Raw genomic sequence first — 16,557 nt, 5'->3', positions numbered from 1 at the left:
ATTTTTTCTGCACTCATGGTCATCCGACAGAGGGACTTTGAAAATTTTCCTGCACTCATGGTCATCCTACGAGGACACTTTGAAAATAAACACGGCACTCTGGTCATCCTGTGGGGAGAGGACAAAAGGGTGGATCACGGTGCAGCCTAAGCTGCTATTGAGGCCTCGCCCTGGGATGAGCTGCGGTCTGACATCCCCCTGTTGCCATGGAGGTCTAAAGGATGACCATTAGTTGTGGTTCTAGCCCCGGGACTTGGGTCAGGGTATAGCCCAAGTGGAGCACTTGTGTCGGACTAGGGAGGCTGTGCCGTGCCCCCTGGAGGTCTAAAGGATGACCATGAGGTCAAAAGGATGACCAGTAGTTGTGGTTCTCGCCCGGGACTTGGGTCAGAGTATAGCCCAAGTGGAGCACTTGTGTCGGACTAGGGAGGCTGTGCCGTGCCCCCTGGAGGTCTAAAGGATGACCATGAGGTCAAAAGGATGACCAGTAGTTGTGGTTCTCGTCCCGGGACTTGGGTCAGAGTATAGCCCAAGTGGAGCACTTGTGTCGGACTAGGGAGGCTGTGCCGTGACCCCTGGAGGTCTAAAGGATGACCATGAGGTCAAAAGGATGACCAGTAGTTGTGGTTCTCGCCCGGGACTTGGGTCAGAGTATAGCCCAAGTGGAGCACTTGTGTCGGACTAGGGAGGCTGTGCCGTGCCCCCTGGAGGTCTAAAGGATGACCAGTAGTTGTGGTTCTCGCCCCGGGACTTGGGTCAGAGTATAGCCCAAGTGGAGCAATTGTGTCGGACTAGGGAGGCTGTGCCGTGCCCCCTGGAGGTCTAAAGGATGACCATGAGGTCAAAAGGATGACCAGTAGTTGTGGTTCTCACCCCGGGACTTGGGTCAGAGTATAGCCCAAGTGGAGCACTTGTGTCGGACTAGGGAGGCTGTGCCGTGCCCCCTGGAGGTCTAAAGGATGACCAGTAGTTGTGGTTCTCGCCCCGGGACTTGGGTCAGAGTATAGCCCAAGTCTAGCACTTGTGTCGGACTAGGGAGGCTGTGCCGTGCCCCCTGAAGGTTTAAAGGATGACCAGTAGTTGTGGTTCTCGCCCCGGGACTTGGGTCAGAGTATAGCCCAAGTGGAGCACTTGTGTCGGACTAGGGAGGCTGTGCCGTGCCCCCTGGAGGTCTAAAGGATGACCAGTAGTTGTGGTTCTCGCCCCGGGACTTGGGTCAGAGTATAGCCCAAGTGGAGCACTTGTGTCGGACTAGGGAGACTGTGCCGTGCCCCCTGGAGGTCTAAAGGATGACCAGTAGTTTTGGTTCTCGCCCCGGGACTTGGGTCAGAGTATAGCCCAAGTGGAGCACTTGTGTCATACTAGGGAGGCTGTGCCGTGCCCCCTGGAGGTCTAAAGGATGAACAGTAGTTGTGGTTCTCGCCCCGGGACTTGGGTCAGAGTATAGCCCAAGTGGAGCACTTGTGTCGGACTAGGGAGGCTGTGCCGTGCCCCCTGGAGGTCTAAAGGATGACCAGTAGTTGTGGTTCTCGCCCCGGGACTTGGGTCAGAGTATAGCCCAAGTGGAGCACTTGTGTCGGACTAGGGAGGCTGTGCCGTGCCCCCTGGAGGTCTAAAGGATGACCAGTAGTTGTGGTTCTCGCACCGGGACTTGGGTCAGAGTATAGCCCAAGTGGAGCACTTGTGTCGGACTAGGGAGACTGTGCCGTGCCCCCTGGAGGTCTAAAGGATGACCAGTAGTTGTGGTTCTCGCCCCGGGACTTGGGTCAGAGTATAGCCCAAGTGGAGCACTAGTGTCAGACTAGGGAGGCTGTGCCGTGCCCCCTGGAGGTCTAAAGGATGACCAGTAGTTGTGGTTCTCGCCCCGGGACTTGGGTCAGAGTATAGCCCAAGTGGAGCACTTGTGTCGGACTAGGGAGGCTGTGCCGTGCCCCCTGGAGGTCTAAAGGATGACCAGTAGTTGTGCTTCTCGCCCCGGGACTTGGGTCAGAGTATAGCCCAAGTGGAGCACTTGCGTCGGACTGGGGAGGCTGTGCCGGGCCCCCTGGAGGTCAAAAGGATGACCAGTAGTTGTGGTTCTCACCCCGGGTCGTGGGTCCGAGTCTGGCCCGAGTAGAGCACTTTGGTCGGCTACCGGGGGGTGTGCCGTGCACCCTGGAGCCATGGGAGTGAGCTCCAGCAGACTGGTATTTTTCGGAGAACCAGGCCCACACTCCTCAGACTTTGTGCCCAGGGACAGGCCACCAAAATCGGCCGCGGCTCGTGCACTTTGCCCCTGCGTTTCTCCCAGAACCAGAGCCGGAAAAATCCCAAAATTGATGCCCAGAGATAGTCGACTCTGCCTGGAATAGATTGCCACCCAAACCCGCCAACTCACGCTGGTTTTCCGATGGCCTCACCTACTAACCTGAGCATGGTCATCGCCAGCACCTTCCAAAACCTCCAGGGGTGCAGGCACTTTTCATTTACTGGCCATAAGGCCGACCGCCTTAAGCGTTAAGCGATAAGCGAAAGGCTTAGTTTGGACTTAGTTTTTGGAGCGACGAGGTCGCCGTTTTGTCAATTCTGAACCGATTTTCACGCTGTTTTCGACTGCCTGCGCCTGGGGAGCCGCCCAGAAGCCCCAGGCAGTGTTCTGGGTGGACTTCCGGACCGGTCCGGACCCGGTACCGGCCGGGGGAACCGCACCACGCCTCTCTGGCGTTTCTACACCGATTTTCGCGGGGTTTTCGACTGCTTAGACGGGGCCACCTGCTGCAGGGCCCGAGGGAGGGCCTGCCTGAGCTGGGTCCAACGCAGGGCCCGGTTCCTGGAGCCCGCTGGGGGGGGGGGGGGTCTCTAAGGCTCACAGCGGGCTGCTGAGGGGCCAGATCGGATGCAGTCAGGCGCTCCTCTGCCCAGGTCTTTGCTCCCCTGCCCCACTAGGAATGGAAGACACACTGCCATCAGCTTCTGGAGGGTGATGGGCCCTGCTGCAGACCAGGTCCGACCCAGGTTTCAGCTATCCCACCCCGCAGGGACTTAAAGACACACTGCCATCAGCTTCTGGAGGCTGCTGAGCTCTACTATAGAGCAGGTCCGACCCAGGTTTCAGCTCATGCAGCCCACTAGGACTTAAACACACACTGCCATCAGCTTCTGGAAGCTAATGGGCCCTGCTGCGGGCCAGGTCCGACCCAGGTTTCAGCTCCTCCACCCCGCAGGGACTTAAACACACACTGCCATCAGCAACTGGAGGCTGCTGAGCTCTGCTAAAGACCAGGTCCGACCCAGGTTTCAGCTCCTGCACCCCACTAGGAATTAAACACACACTGCCGTCAGCTTCTGGAGGCTGCTGAGCCCTGCTGCAGACCAGGTCCGACCCAGGTCTCAGCTCTCCCACCACGCAGGGACTTAAACACACACTGCCATCACTAACTAGAGGCTGCTGAGCTCTGCTATAGACCAGGTCCGACCCAGGTTTCAGCTCTCCCACCAGGCAGGGACTTAAACACACACTGCCATCAGCTGCTGGAGGCTGCTGAGCTCTGCTATAGACCAGGTCCGACCCAGGTTTCAGCTCTCCCACCAGGCAGGGACTTAAACACACACTGCCATCAGCTGCTGGAGGCTGCTGAGCTCTGCTATAGACCAGGTCCGACCCGGGATATAGCTCTCCCACCCCGCAGGGACCTAAACACACACTGCCATCAGCTTCTGGAGGCTGCTGAGCTCTGCTATAGACCAGGTCCGACCCAGGTTTCAGCTCTCCCACCAGGCAGGGACTTAAAGACACACTGCCATCAGCTGCTGGAGGCTGCTGAGCTCTTCTATAGACCAGGTCCGACCCAGGTTTCAGCTCTCCCACCAGGCAGGGACTTAAACACACACTGCCATCAGCTGCTGGAGGCTGCTGAGCTCTGCTATAGACCAGGTCCGACCCGGGATATAGCTCTCCCACCCCGCAGGGACCTAAACACACACTGCCATCAGCTTCTGGAGGCTGCTGAGCTCTGCTATAGACCAGGTCCGACCCAGGTTTCAGCTCTCCCACCAGGCAGGGACTTAAACACACACTGCCATCAGCTTCTGGAGGCTGCTGAGCTCTGCTATAGACCAGGTCCGACCCAGGTTTCAGCTCTCCCACCAGGCAGGGACTTAAAGACACACTGCCATCAGCTGCTGGAGGCTGCTGAGCTCTTCTATAGACCAGGTCCGACCCAGGTTTCAGCTCTCCCACCAGGCAGGGACTTAAACACACACTGCCATCAGCTGCTGGAGGCTGCTGAGCTCTGCTATAGACCAGGTCCGACCCGGGATATAGCTCTCCCACCAGGCAGGGACTTAAACACACACTGCCATCAGCTGCTGGAGGCTGCTGAGCTCTTCCTTAGACCAGGTCCGACCCAGGTTTCAGCTCTCCCACCAGGCAGGGACTTAAACACACACTGCCATCAGCTGCTGGAGGCTGCTGAGCTCTGCTATAGACCAGGTCCGACCCGGGATATAGCTCTCCCACCCCGCAGGGACCTAAACACACACTGCCATCAGCTTCTGGAGGCTGCTGAGCTCTGCTATAGACCAGGTCCGACCCAGGTTTCAGCTCTCCCACCAGGCAGGGACTTAAAGACACACTGCCATCAGCTGCTGGAGGCTGCTGAGCTCTTCTATAGACCAGGTCCGACCCAGGTTTCAGCTCTCCCACCAGGCAGGGACTTAAAGACACACTGCCATCAGCTGCTGGAGGCTGCTGAGCTCTGCTATAGACCAGGTCCGACCCGGGATATAGCTCTCCCACCCCGCAGGGACCTAAACACACACTGCCATCAGCTTCTGGAGGCTGCTGAGCTCTGCTATAGACCAGGTCCGACCCAGGTTACAGCTCTCCCACCAGGCAGGGACTTAAACACACACTGCCATCAGCTGCTGGAGGCTGCTGAGCTCTGCTATAGACCAGGTCCGACCCGGGATATAGCTCTCCCACCCCGCAGGGACCTAAACACACACTGCCATCAGCTTCTGGAGGCTGCTGAGCTCTGCTATAGACCAGGTCCGACCCAGGTTTCAGCTCTCCCACCAGGCAGGGACTTAAAGACACACTGCCATCAGCTGCTGGAGGCTGCTGAGCTCTTCTATAGACCAGGTCCGACCCAGGTTTCAGCTCTCCCACCAGGCAGGGACTTAAACACACACTGCCATCAGCTGCTGGAGGCTGCTGAGCTCTGCTATAGACCAGGTCCGACCCGGGATATAGCTCTCCCACCAGGCAGGGACTTAAACACACACTGCCATCAGCTGCTGGAGGCTGCTGAGCTCTTCCTTAGACCAGGTCCGACCCAGGTTTCAGCTCTCCCACCAGGCAGGGACTTAAACACACACTGCCATCAGCTGCTGGAGGCTGCTGAGCTCTGCTATAGACCAGGTCCGACCCGGGATATAGCTCTCCCACCCCGCAGGGACCTAAACACACACTGCCATCAGCTTCTGGAGGCTGCTGAGCTCTGCTATAGACCAGGTCCGACCCAGGTTTCAGCTCTCCCACCAGGCAGGGACTTAAAGACACACTGCCATCAGCTGCTGGAGGCTGCTGAGCTCTTCTATAGACCAGGTCCGACCCAGGTTTCAGCTCTCCCACCAGGCAGGGACTTAAAGACACACTGCCATCAGCTGCTGGAGGCTGCTGAGCTCTGCTATAGACCAGGTCCGACCCGGGATATAGCTCTCCCACCCTGCAGGGACCTAAACACACACTGCCATCAGCTTCTGGAGGCTGCTGAGCTCTGCTATAGACCAGGTCCGACCCAGGTTTCAGCTCTCCCACCAGGCAGGGACTTAAACACACACTGCCATCAGCTTCTGGAGGCTGCTGAGCTCTGCTATAGACCAGGTCCGACCCAGGTTTCAGCTCTCCCACCAGGCAGGGACTTAAAGACACACTGCCATCAGCTGCTGGAGGCTGCTGAGCTCTTCTATAGACCAGGTCCGACCCAGGTTTCAGCTCTCCCACCAGGCAGGGACTTAAACACACACTGCCATCAGCTGCTGGAGGCTGCTGAGCTCTGCTATAGACCAGGTCCGACCCGGGATATAGCTCTCCCACCCCGCAGGGACCTAAACACACACTGCCATCAGCTTCTGGAGGCTGCTGAGCTCTGCTATAGACCAGGTCCGACCCAGGTTTCAGCTCTCCCACCAGGCAGGGACTTAAAGACACACTGCCATCAGCTGCTGGAGGCTGCTGAGCTCTTCTATAGACCAGGTCCGACCCAGGTTTCAGCTCTCCCACCAGGCAGGGACTTAAAGACACACTGCCATCAGCTGCTGGAGGCTGCTGAGCTCTGCTATAGACCAGGTCCGACCCGGGATATAGCTCTCCCACCCCGCAGGGACCTAAACACACACTGCCATCAGCTTCTGGAGGCTGCTGAGCTCTGCTATAGACCAGGTCCGACCCAGGTTTCAGCTCTCCCACCAGGCAGGGACTTAAAGACACACTGCCATCAGCTGCTGGAGGCTGCTGAGCTCTTCTATAGACCAGGTCCGACCCAGGTTTCAGCTCTCCCACCAGGCAGGGACTTAAACACACACTGCCATCAGCTGCTGGAGGCTGCTGAGCTCTGCTATAGACCAGGTCCGACCCGGGATATAGCTCTCCCACCAGGCAGGGACTTAAACACACACTGCCATCAGCTGCTGGAGGCTGCTGAGCTCTTCCTTAGACCAGGTCCGACCCAGGTTTCAGCTCTCCCACCAGGCAGGGACTTAAACACACACTGCCATCAGCTGCTGGAGGCTGCTGAGCTCTGCTATAGACCAGGTCCGACCCGGGATATAGCTCTCCCACCCCGCAGGGACCTAAACACACACTGCCATCAGCTTCTGGAGGCTGCTGAGCTCTGCTATAGACCAGGTCCGACCCAGGTTTCAGCTCTCCCACCAGGCAGGGACTTAAAGACACACTGCCATCAGCTGCTGGAGGCTGCTGAGCTCTTCTATAGACCAGGTCCGACCCAGGTTTCAGCTCTCCCACCAGGCAGGGACTTAAAGACACACTGCCATCAGCTGCTGGAGGCTGCTGAGCTCTGCTATAGACCAGGTCCGACCCGGGATATAGCTCTCCCACCCTGCAGGGACCTAAACACACACTGCCATCAGCTTCTGGAGGCTGCTGAGCTCTGCTATAGACCAGGTCCGACCCAGGTTTCAGCTCTCCCACCAGGCAGGGACTTAAAGACACACTGCCATCAGCTGCTGGAGGCTGCTGAGCTCTTCTATAGACCAGGTCCGACCCAGGTTTCAGCTCTCCCACCAGGCAGGGACTTAAACACACACTGCCATCAGCTGCTGGAGGCTGCTGAGCTCTGCTATAGACCAGGTCCGACCCGGGATATAGCTCTCCCACCCCGCAGGGACCTAAACACACACTGCCATCAGCTTCTGGAGGCTGCTGAGCTCTGCTATAGACCAGGTCCGACCCAGGTTTCAGCTCTCCCACCAGGCAGGGACTTAAACACACACTGCCATCAGCTGCTGGAGGCTGCTGAGCTCTGCTATAGACCAGGTCCGACCCGGGATATAGCTCTCCCACCCCGCAGGGACCTAAACACACACTGCCATCAGCTTCTGGAGGCTGCTGAGCTCTGCTATAGACCAGGTCCGACCCAGGTTTCAGCTCTCCCACCAGGCAGGGACTTAAAGACACACTGCCATCAGCTGCTGGAGGCTGCTGAGCTCTTCTATAGACCAGGTCCGACCCAGGTTTCAGCTCTCCCACCAGGCAGGGACTTAAACACACACTGCCATCAGCTGCTGGAGGCTGCTGAGCTCTGCTATAGACCAGGTCCGACCCGGGATATAGCTCTCCCACCCCGCAGGGACCTAAACACACACTGCCATCAGCTTCTGGAGGCTGCTGAGCTCTGCTATAGACCAGGTCCGACCCAGGTTTCAGCTCTCCCACCAGGCAGGGACTTAAACACACACTGCCATCAGCTGCTGGAGGCTGCTGAGCTCTGCTATAGACCAGGTCCGACCCAGGTTTCAGCTCTCCCACCAGGCAGGGACTTAAACACACACTGCCATCAGCTGCTGGAGGCTGCTGAGCTCTGCTATAGACCAGGTCCGACCCAGGTTTCAGCTCTCCCACCAGGCAGGGACTTAAAGACACACTGCCATCAGCTGCTGGAGGCTGCTGAGCTCTTCTATAGACCAGGTCCGACCCAGGTTTCAGCTCTCCCACCAGGCAGGGACTTAAACACACACTGCCATCAGCTGCTGGAGGCTGCTGAGCTCTGCTATAGACCAGGTCCGACCCGGGATATAGCTCTCCCACCCCGCAGGGACTTAAACACACACTGCCATCAGCTTCTGGAGGCTGCTGAGCTCTGCTATAGACCAGGTCCGACCCAGGTTTCAGCTCTCCCACCAGGCAGGGACTTAAACACACACTGCCATCAGCTGCTGGAGGCTGCTGAGCTCTTCTATAGACCAGGTCCGACCCAGGTTTCAGCTCTCCCACCAGGCAGGGACTTAAACACACACTGCCATCAGCTGCTGGAGGCTGCTGAGCTCTGCTATAGACCAGGTCCGACCCAGGATATAGCTCTCCCACCCCGCAGGGACCTAAACACACACTGCCATCAGCTTCTGGAGGCTGCTGATCTCTGCTATAGACCAGGTCCGACCCAGGTTTCAGCTCTCCCACCAGGCAGGGACTTAAACACACACTGCCATCAGCTGCTGGAGGCTGCTGAGCTCTGCTATAGACCAGGTCTGACCCGGGATATAGCTCTCCCACCCCGCAGGGACCTAAACACACACCGCCACCAGCTGCTGGGGGCTGGCTGCTGGAGGCTGGCTGCTGCTCCTCCACACCGCCACCAGCTGCTGGGGGCTGGCTGCTGGAGGCTGCCTGCAGCTCCTGCACCCCGCCATCAGCTGTTCGAGGCTGGCTGCAGCTCCTCCACCCCGCCATCAAGAAGAGGCTGGAAGAATCTATTAAGTTGTAAGTGATCTGAACGTTTCATGATGATCACACATTCCTATAGGGGGTCAAACCATGTCCCAAAGGTCACCGGGCCTGGTGTCACTTTAAAGAAGTAGTCCAGTTACACATTTGTGGGCTTATAACTTGGCTTCTGAATATCCTAGAGAGGTCAGGTTTGTTTTAGAGTACTCCAATTAACAGCCCCCATTACCTCAAAAAGGAATGGAGTCATTAGCACTTATGGTTTTTAAATGGCACCCAGAATTATGTTGCATGAAGCACAATTTCACATCATTCTGGGTTCATTTGTGTGAAAACAAGGTCAAATCAGGCAGAAACATTACAGGAAGGTAGAATCTATTGAGTTGTAAGTGATCTGAACGTTTCATGATGATCGCACATTCCTATAGGGGGTCAAACCATATCCCAAAGGTCACCGGATCTGGTGTCACTTTAAAGAAGTAGTCCAGTTACACATTTGTGGGCTTATAACTTGGCTTCTGAATGTCCTAGAGAGGTCAGTTTTTTTTAGAGTACTCCAATTAACAGCACCCATTACCCCAAAAAGGAATGGAGTCATTAGCACTTATGGTTTGTAAATGGCACCCAGAATCATGTTGCACGAAGCACAATTTCACATCATTCTGGGTCCATTTGTGTGAAAACAAGGTCCAATCAGGCTGAAACGTTACAAGAAGGTAGAATCTATTGAGTTGTAAGTGATCTGAACGTTTCATGATGATAGCACTTTCCTAAGGGGGTCAAACCATGTCCCAAAGGTCACCAGGCCTGGTGTCACTTTAAAGAAGTAGTCCAGTTACACATTTGTGGGCTTATAACTTGGCTTCTGAATATCCTAGAGAGGTCAGGTTTGTTTTAGAGTACTCCAATTAACAGCCCCCATTACCTCAAAAAGGAATGGAGTCATTAGCACTTATGGTTTTTAAATGGCACCCAGAATTATGTTGCACGAAGCACAATTTCACATCATTCTGGGTTCATTTGTGTGAAAACAAGGTCCAATCAGGCAGAAATGTTACAGGAAGGTAGAATCTATTGAGTTGTAAGTGATCTGAACGTTTCATGATGATCGCACATTCCTATAGGGGGTAAAACCATGTCCCAAAGGTCACCGGGCCTGGTGTAACTTAAAGAAGAAGTCCAGTTACACCTTTGTGGGCTTATAACTTGGCTTCTGAATGTCCTAGAGAGGTCAGGTTTGTTTTAGTGTACTCCAATCAACAGCCCCTACAATCACAAAAATGAATGGAGTCATTAGCACTTATGGTTTGTAAATGGCACCCAGAATCATGTTGCACGAAGCACAATTTCACATCATTCTGGGACCATTTGTGTGAAAACAAGGTCCAATCAGGCTGAAACCTTACAAGAAGGTAGAATCTATTGAGTTGTAAGTGATCTGAACGTTTCATGATGATCGCACATTCCTAGAGGGTGTCAAACCATGTCCCAAAGGTCACCGGGCCTGGTGTCACTTTAAAGAAGTAGTCCAGTTACACCTTTGTGGGCTTATAACTTGGCTTCTGAATGTCCTAGAGAGGTCAGGTTTGTTTTAGTGTACCCCAATCAACAGCCCCTACAACCACAAAAAGGAATGGAGTCATTAGCACTTATGGTTTGTAAATGGCACCCAGAATTATGTTGCACGAAGCACAATTTCACATCATTCTGGGTCCATTTGTGTGAAAACAAGGTCCAATCAGGCTGAAACGTTACAAGAAGGTAGAATCTATTGAGTTGTAAGTGATCTGAATGTTTCATGATGATCGCACATTCCTATAGGGGGTAAAACCATGTCCCAAAGGTCACCGGGCCTGGTGTCACTTTAAAGAAGTAGTCCAGTTACACCTTTGTGGGCTTATAACTTGGCTTCTGAATGTCCTAGAGAGGTCAGGTTTGTTTTAGTGTACTCCAGTCAACAGCCCTTACAATCACAAAAAGGAATGGAGTCATTAGCACTTATGGTTTGTAATTTGCACCCAGAATTATGTTGCACGAAGCACAATTTCACATCATTCTGGGTCCATTTGTCTGAAAACAAGGTCCAATCAGGCTGAAACGTTACAAGAAGGTAGAATCTATTGAGTTGTAAGTGATCTGAATGTTTTATGATGATCGCACATTCCTATAGGGGGTAAAACCATGTCCGAAAGGTCACCGGGCCTGGTGTCACTTTAAAGAAGTAGTCCAGTTACACCTTTGTGGGCTTATAACTTGGCTTCTGAATGTCTTAGAGAGGTCAGGTTTGTTTTAGTGTACTCCAAAAAACAGCCACTACAACCACAAAAAGGAATGGAGTCATTAGCACTTATGGTTTGTAAATGGTACCCAGAATTATGTTGCACGAAGCACAATTTCACATCATTCTGGGTCCATTTGTGTGAAAATAAGGTCCAATCAGGCTGAAACGTTACAAGAAGGTAGAATCTATTGAGTTGTAAGTAATCTGAACGTTTCATGATGATCGCACATTCCTATAGGGGGTAAAACCATGTCCCAAAGGTCACCGGGCCTGGTGTCACTTAAAAGAAGTAGTCCAGTTACACATTTGTGGGCTTATAACTTGGCTTCTGAATATCCTAGAGAGGTCAGGTTTGTTTTAGAGTACTCCAATTAACAGCCCCCATTACCTCAAAAAGGAATGGAGTCATTAGCACTTATGGTTTTTAAATGGCACCCAGAATTATGTTGCATGAAGCACAATTTCACATCATTCTTGGTTCATTTGTGTGAAAACAAGGTCAAATCAGGCAGAAACGTTACAGGAAGGTAGAATCTATTGAGTTGTAAGTGATCTGAACGTTTCATGATGATAGCACTTTCCTAAGGGGGTCAAACCATGTCCCAAAGGTCACCGGATCTGGTGTCAATTTAAAGAAGTAGTCCAGTTACACATTTGTGGGCTTATAACTTGGCTTCTGAATGTCCTAGAGAGATCAGGTTTGTTTTAGTGTACTCCAATCAACAGCCCCTACAACCACAAAAAGGAATGGAGTCATTAGCACTTATGGTTTGTAAATGGCACCCAGAATTATGTTGCACGAAGCACAATTTCACATCATTCTGGGTCCATTTGTGTGAAAACAAGGTCCAATCAGGCTGAAAAGTTACAAGAAGGTAGAATCTATTTAGTTGTAAGTGATCTGAACGTTTCATGATGATCACACATTCCTATAGGGGGTCAAACCATGTCCCAAAGGTCACCGGATCTGGTGTCACTTTAAAGAAGTAGTCCAGTTACACCTTTGTGGGCTTATAACTTGGCTTCTGAATGTCCTAGAGAGGTCAGGTTTGTTTTAGAGTACTCCAGTTAACAGCCCCCATTACCCCAAAAAGGAATGGAGTCATTAGCACTTATGATTTTTAAATGGCACCCAGAATTATGTTGCATGAAGCACAATTTCACATCATTCTGGGTTCATTTGTGTGAAAACAAGGTACAATCAGGCTGAAACGTTACAGGAAGGTAGAATCTATTGAGTTGTAAGTGATATGAACGTTTCATGATGATCGCACATTCCTATAGGGGGTCAAACCATGTCCCAAAGGTCACCGGGCCTGGTGTCACTTTAAAGAAGTAGTCCAGTTACACATTTGTGGGCTTATAACTTGGCTTCTGAATATCCTAGAGAGGTCAGGTTTGTTTTAGAGTACTCCAATTAACAGCCGCCATTACCTCAAAAAGGAATGGAGTCATTAGCACTTATGGTTTTTAAATGGCACCCAGAATTATGTTGCACGAAGCACAATTTCACATCATTCTGGGTTTATTTGTGTGAAAACAAGGTCCAATCAGGCAGAAATGTTACAGGAAGGTAGAATCTATTGAGTTGTAAGTGATCTGAACGTTTCATGATGATCGCACATTCCTATAGGGGGTAAAACCATGTCCCAAAGGTCACCGGGCCTGGTGTCAATTAAAGAAGAAGTCCAGTTACAACTTTGTGGGCTTATAACTTGGCTTCTGAATGTCCTAGAGAGGTCAGGTTTGTTTTAGTGTACTCCAATCAACAGCCCCTACAATCACAAAAATGAATGGAGTCATTAGCACTTATGGTTTGTAAATGGCACCCAGAATTATGTTGCACGAAGCACAATTTCACATCATTCTGGGTCCATTTGTGTGAAAACAAGGTCCAATCAGGCTGAAACGTTACAAGAAGGTAGAATCTATTGAGTTGTAAGTGATCTGAATGTTTCATGATGATCGCACATTCCTATAGGGGGTAAAACCATGTCCCAAAGGTCACCGGGCCTGGTGTCACTTTAAAGAAGTAGTCCAGTTACACCTTTGTGGGCTTATAACTTGGCTTCTGAATGTCCTAGAGAGGTCAGGTTTGTTTTAGTGTACTCCAATCAACAGCCGCTACAACCACAAAAAGGAATGGAGTCATTAGCACTTATGGTTTGTAAATGGCACCCAGAATTATGTTGCACGAAGCACAATTTCACATCATTCTGGGACCATTTGTGTGAAAACAAGGTCCAATCAGGCTGAAACGTTACAAGAAGGTAGAATCTATTGAGTTGTAAGTGATCTGAACGTTTCATGATGATCGCACATTCCTATAAGGGGTCAAACCATGTCCCAAAGGTCACCGGGCCTGGTGTCACTTTAAAAAAGTAGTCCAGTTACACATTTGTGGGCTTATAACTTGGCTTCTGCATATCCTAGAGAGGTCAGGTTTGTTTTAGAGTACTCCAATTAACACCCCCTATTACCTCAAAAAGGAATGGAGTCATTAGCACTTATGGTTTGTAAATGGCACCCAGAATTATGTTGCACGAAGCACAATTTCACATCATTCTGGGTCCATTTGAGTGAAAACAAGGTCCAATCAGGCTGAAACGTTACAAGAAGGTAGAATCTATTGAGTTGTAAGTGATCTGAATGTTTCATGATGATCGCACATTCCTATAGGGGGTCAAACCATGTCCCAAAGGTCACCGGATCTGGTGTCACTTTAAAGAAGTAGTCCGGTTACACCTTTGTGGGCTTATAACTTGGCTTCTGAATGTCCTAGATAGGTCAGGTTTGTTTTAGTGTACTCCAATCAACAGCCCCTACAACCACAAAAAGGAATGGAGTCATTAGCACTTATGGTTTGTAAATGGCACCCAGAATTATGTTGCACGAAGCACAATTTCACATCATTCTGGGTCCATTTGTGTGAAAACATGGTCCAATCAGGCTGAAACGTTACAAGAAGGTAGAATCTATTGAGTTGTAAGTGATCTGAATGTTTCATGATGATCGCACATTCCTATAGGGGGTAAAACCATGTTCCAAAGGTCACCGGGCCTGGTGTCACTTTAAAGAAGTAGTCCAGTTACACCTTTGTGGGCTTATAACTTGGCTTCTGAATGTCCTAGAGAGGTCAGGTTTGTTTTAGTGTACTCCAATCAACAGCCCCTACAACCACAAAAAGGAATGGAGTCATTAGCACTTATGGTTTGTAAATGGCACCCAGAATTATGTTGCACGAAGCACAATTTGACATCATTCTGGGTCCATTTGTGTGAAAACAAGGTCCAATCAGGCTGAAACGTTACAAGAAGGTAGAATCTATTGAGTTGTAAGTGATCTGAACGTTTCATGATGATCGCACATTCCTATAGGGGGTCAAACCATGTCCCAAAGGTCATCGGATCTGGTGTCAATTTAAAGAAGTAGTCCAGTTACACATTTGTGGGCTTATAACTTGGCTTCTGAATGTCCTAGAGAGATCAGGTTTGTTTTAGTGTACTCCAATCAACAGTCCCTACAACCACAAAAAGGAATGGAGTCATTAGCACTTATGGTTTGTAAATGGCACCCAGAATTATGTTGCACGAAGCACAATTTCACATCATTCTGGGTCCATTTGTGTGAAAACAAGGTCCAATCAGGCTGAAACCTTACAAGAAGGAAGAATCTATTGAGTTGTAAGTGAACTGAACGTTTCATGATGATCGCCCATTCCTATAGGGGGTCAAACCATGACCCAAAGTTCACCGGGCCTGGTGTCACTTTAAAAAAGTAGTCCAGTTACACATTTGTGGGCTTATAACTTGGCTTCTGAATGTCCTAGAGAGATCAGGTTTGTTTTAGTGTACTCCAATCAACAGCCCCTACAATCTTAAAAAGGAATGGAGTCATTAGCACTTATGGTTTGGAAATGGCACCCAGAATTATGTTGCACGAAGCACAATTTCACATCATTCTGGGTCCATTTGTGTGAAAATAAGGTCCAATCAGGCTGAAACGTTTCAAGAAGGTAGAATCTATTGAGTTGTAAGTAATCTGAACGTTTCATGATGATCGCACATTCCTATAGGGGGTCAAACCATGACCCAAAGGTCACCGGGCCTGGTGTCACTTTAAAAAAGTAGTCCAGTTACACATTTGTGGGCTTATAACTTGGCTTCTGAATATCCTAGAGAGGTCAGGTTTGTTTTAGAGTACTCCAATTAACAGCCCCTATTACCTCAAAAAGGAATGGAGTCATTAGCACTTAGGGTTTTTAAATGGCACCCAGAATTATGTTGCACGAAGCACAATTTCACATCATTCTGGGTTCATTTGTGTGAAAACAAGGTCCAATCAGGCTGGAACGTTACAGGAAGGTAGAATCTATTGAGTTGTAAGTGATCTGGACGTTTCATGATGAAAGCACTTTCCTAAGGGGGTCAAACCATGTCCCAAAGGTCACCGGATCTGGTGTCACTTTAAAGTAGTCCAGTTTCAATTTGTGGGCTTATAACTTGGCTTCTGAATGTCCTAGAGAGGTCAGGTTTTTTCAGAGTACTCCAATTAACAGCACCCATTACCCCAAAAAGGAATGGCGTCATTAGCACTTATGGTTTGTAAATGGCACCCAGAATCATGTTGCACAAAGCACAATTTCAAATCATTCTGGGTCCATTTGTGTGAAAACAAGGTCCAATCAGGCTGAAACGTTACAAGAAGGTAGAATCTATTGAGTTGTAAGTGATCTGAACGTTTCATGATGATAGCACTTTCCTAAGGGGATCAAACCATGTCCCAAAGGTCACCGGGCCTGGTGTCACTTTAAAGAAGTAGTCCAGTTACACCTTTGTGGGCTTATAACTTGGCTTCTGAATGTCCTAGAGAGGTCAGGTTTGTTTTAGAGTACTCCAATTAACAGCCCCCATTACCCCAAAAAGGAATGGAGTCATTAGCACTTATGATTTTTAAATGGCACCCAGAATTATGTTGCTTGAAGCACAATTTCACATCATTCTGGGTTCATTTGTGTGAAAACAAGGTCCAATCAGGCTGAAACGTTACAAGAAGGTAGAATCTATTGAGTTGTAAGTGATCTGAATGTTTTATGATGATCGCACATTCCTATAGGGGGTAAAACCATGTCCGAAAGGTCACCGGGCCTGGTGTCACATTAAAGAAGTAGTCCAGTTACACCTTTGTCGGCTTATAACTTGGCTTCTGAATGTCCTAGAGAGGTCAGGTTTGTTTTAGTGTACTCCAATCAACAGCCACTACAACCACAAAAAGGAATGGAGTCATTAGCACTTATGGTTTGTAAATGGTACCCAGAATTATGTTGCAT

Source organism: Nothobranchius furzeri, chromosome 6 (genome assembly GCF_043380555.1).
Source record: "Nothobranchius furzeri strain GRZ-AD chromosome 6, NfurGRZ-RIMD1, whole genome shotgun sequence".
Taxonomy (NCBI): Eukaryota; Metazoa; Chordata; class Actinopteri; order Cyprinodontiformes; family Nothobranchiidae; genus Nothobranchius; species Nothobranchius furzeri.
This window is presented reverse-complemented; position numbering follows the sequence as displayed.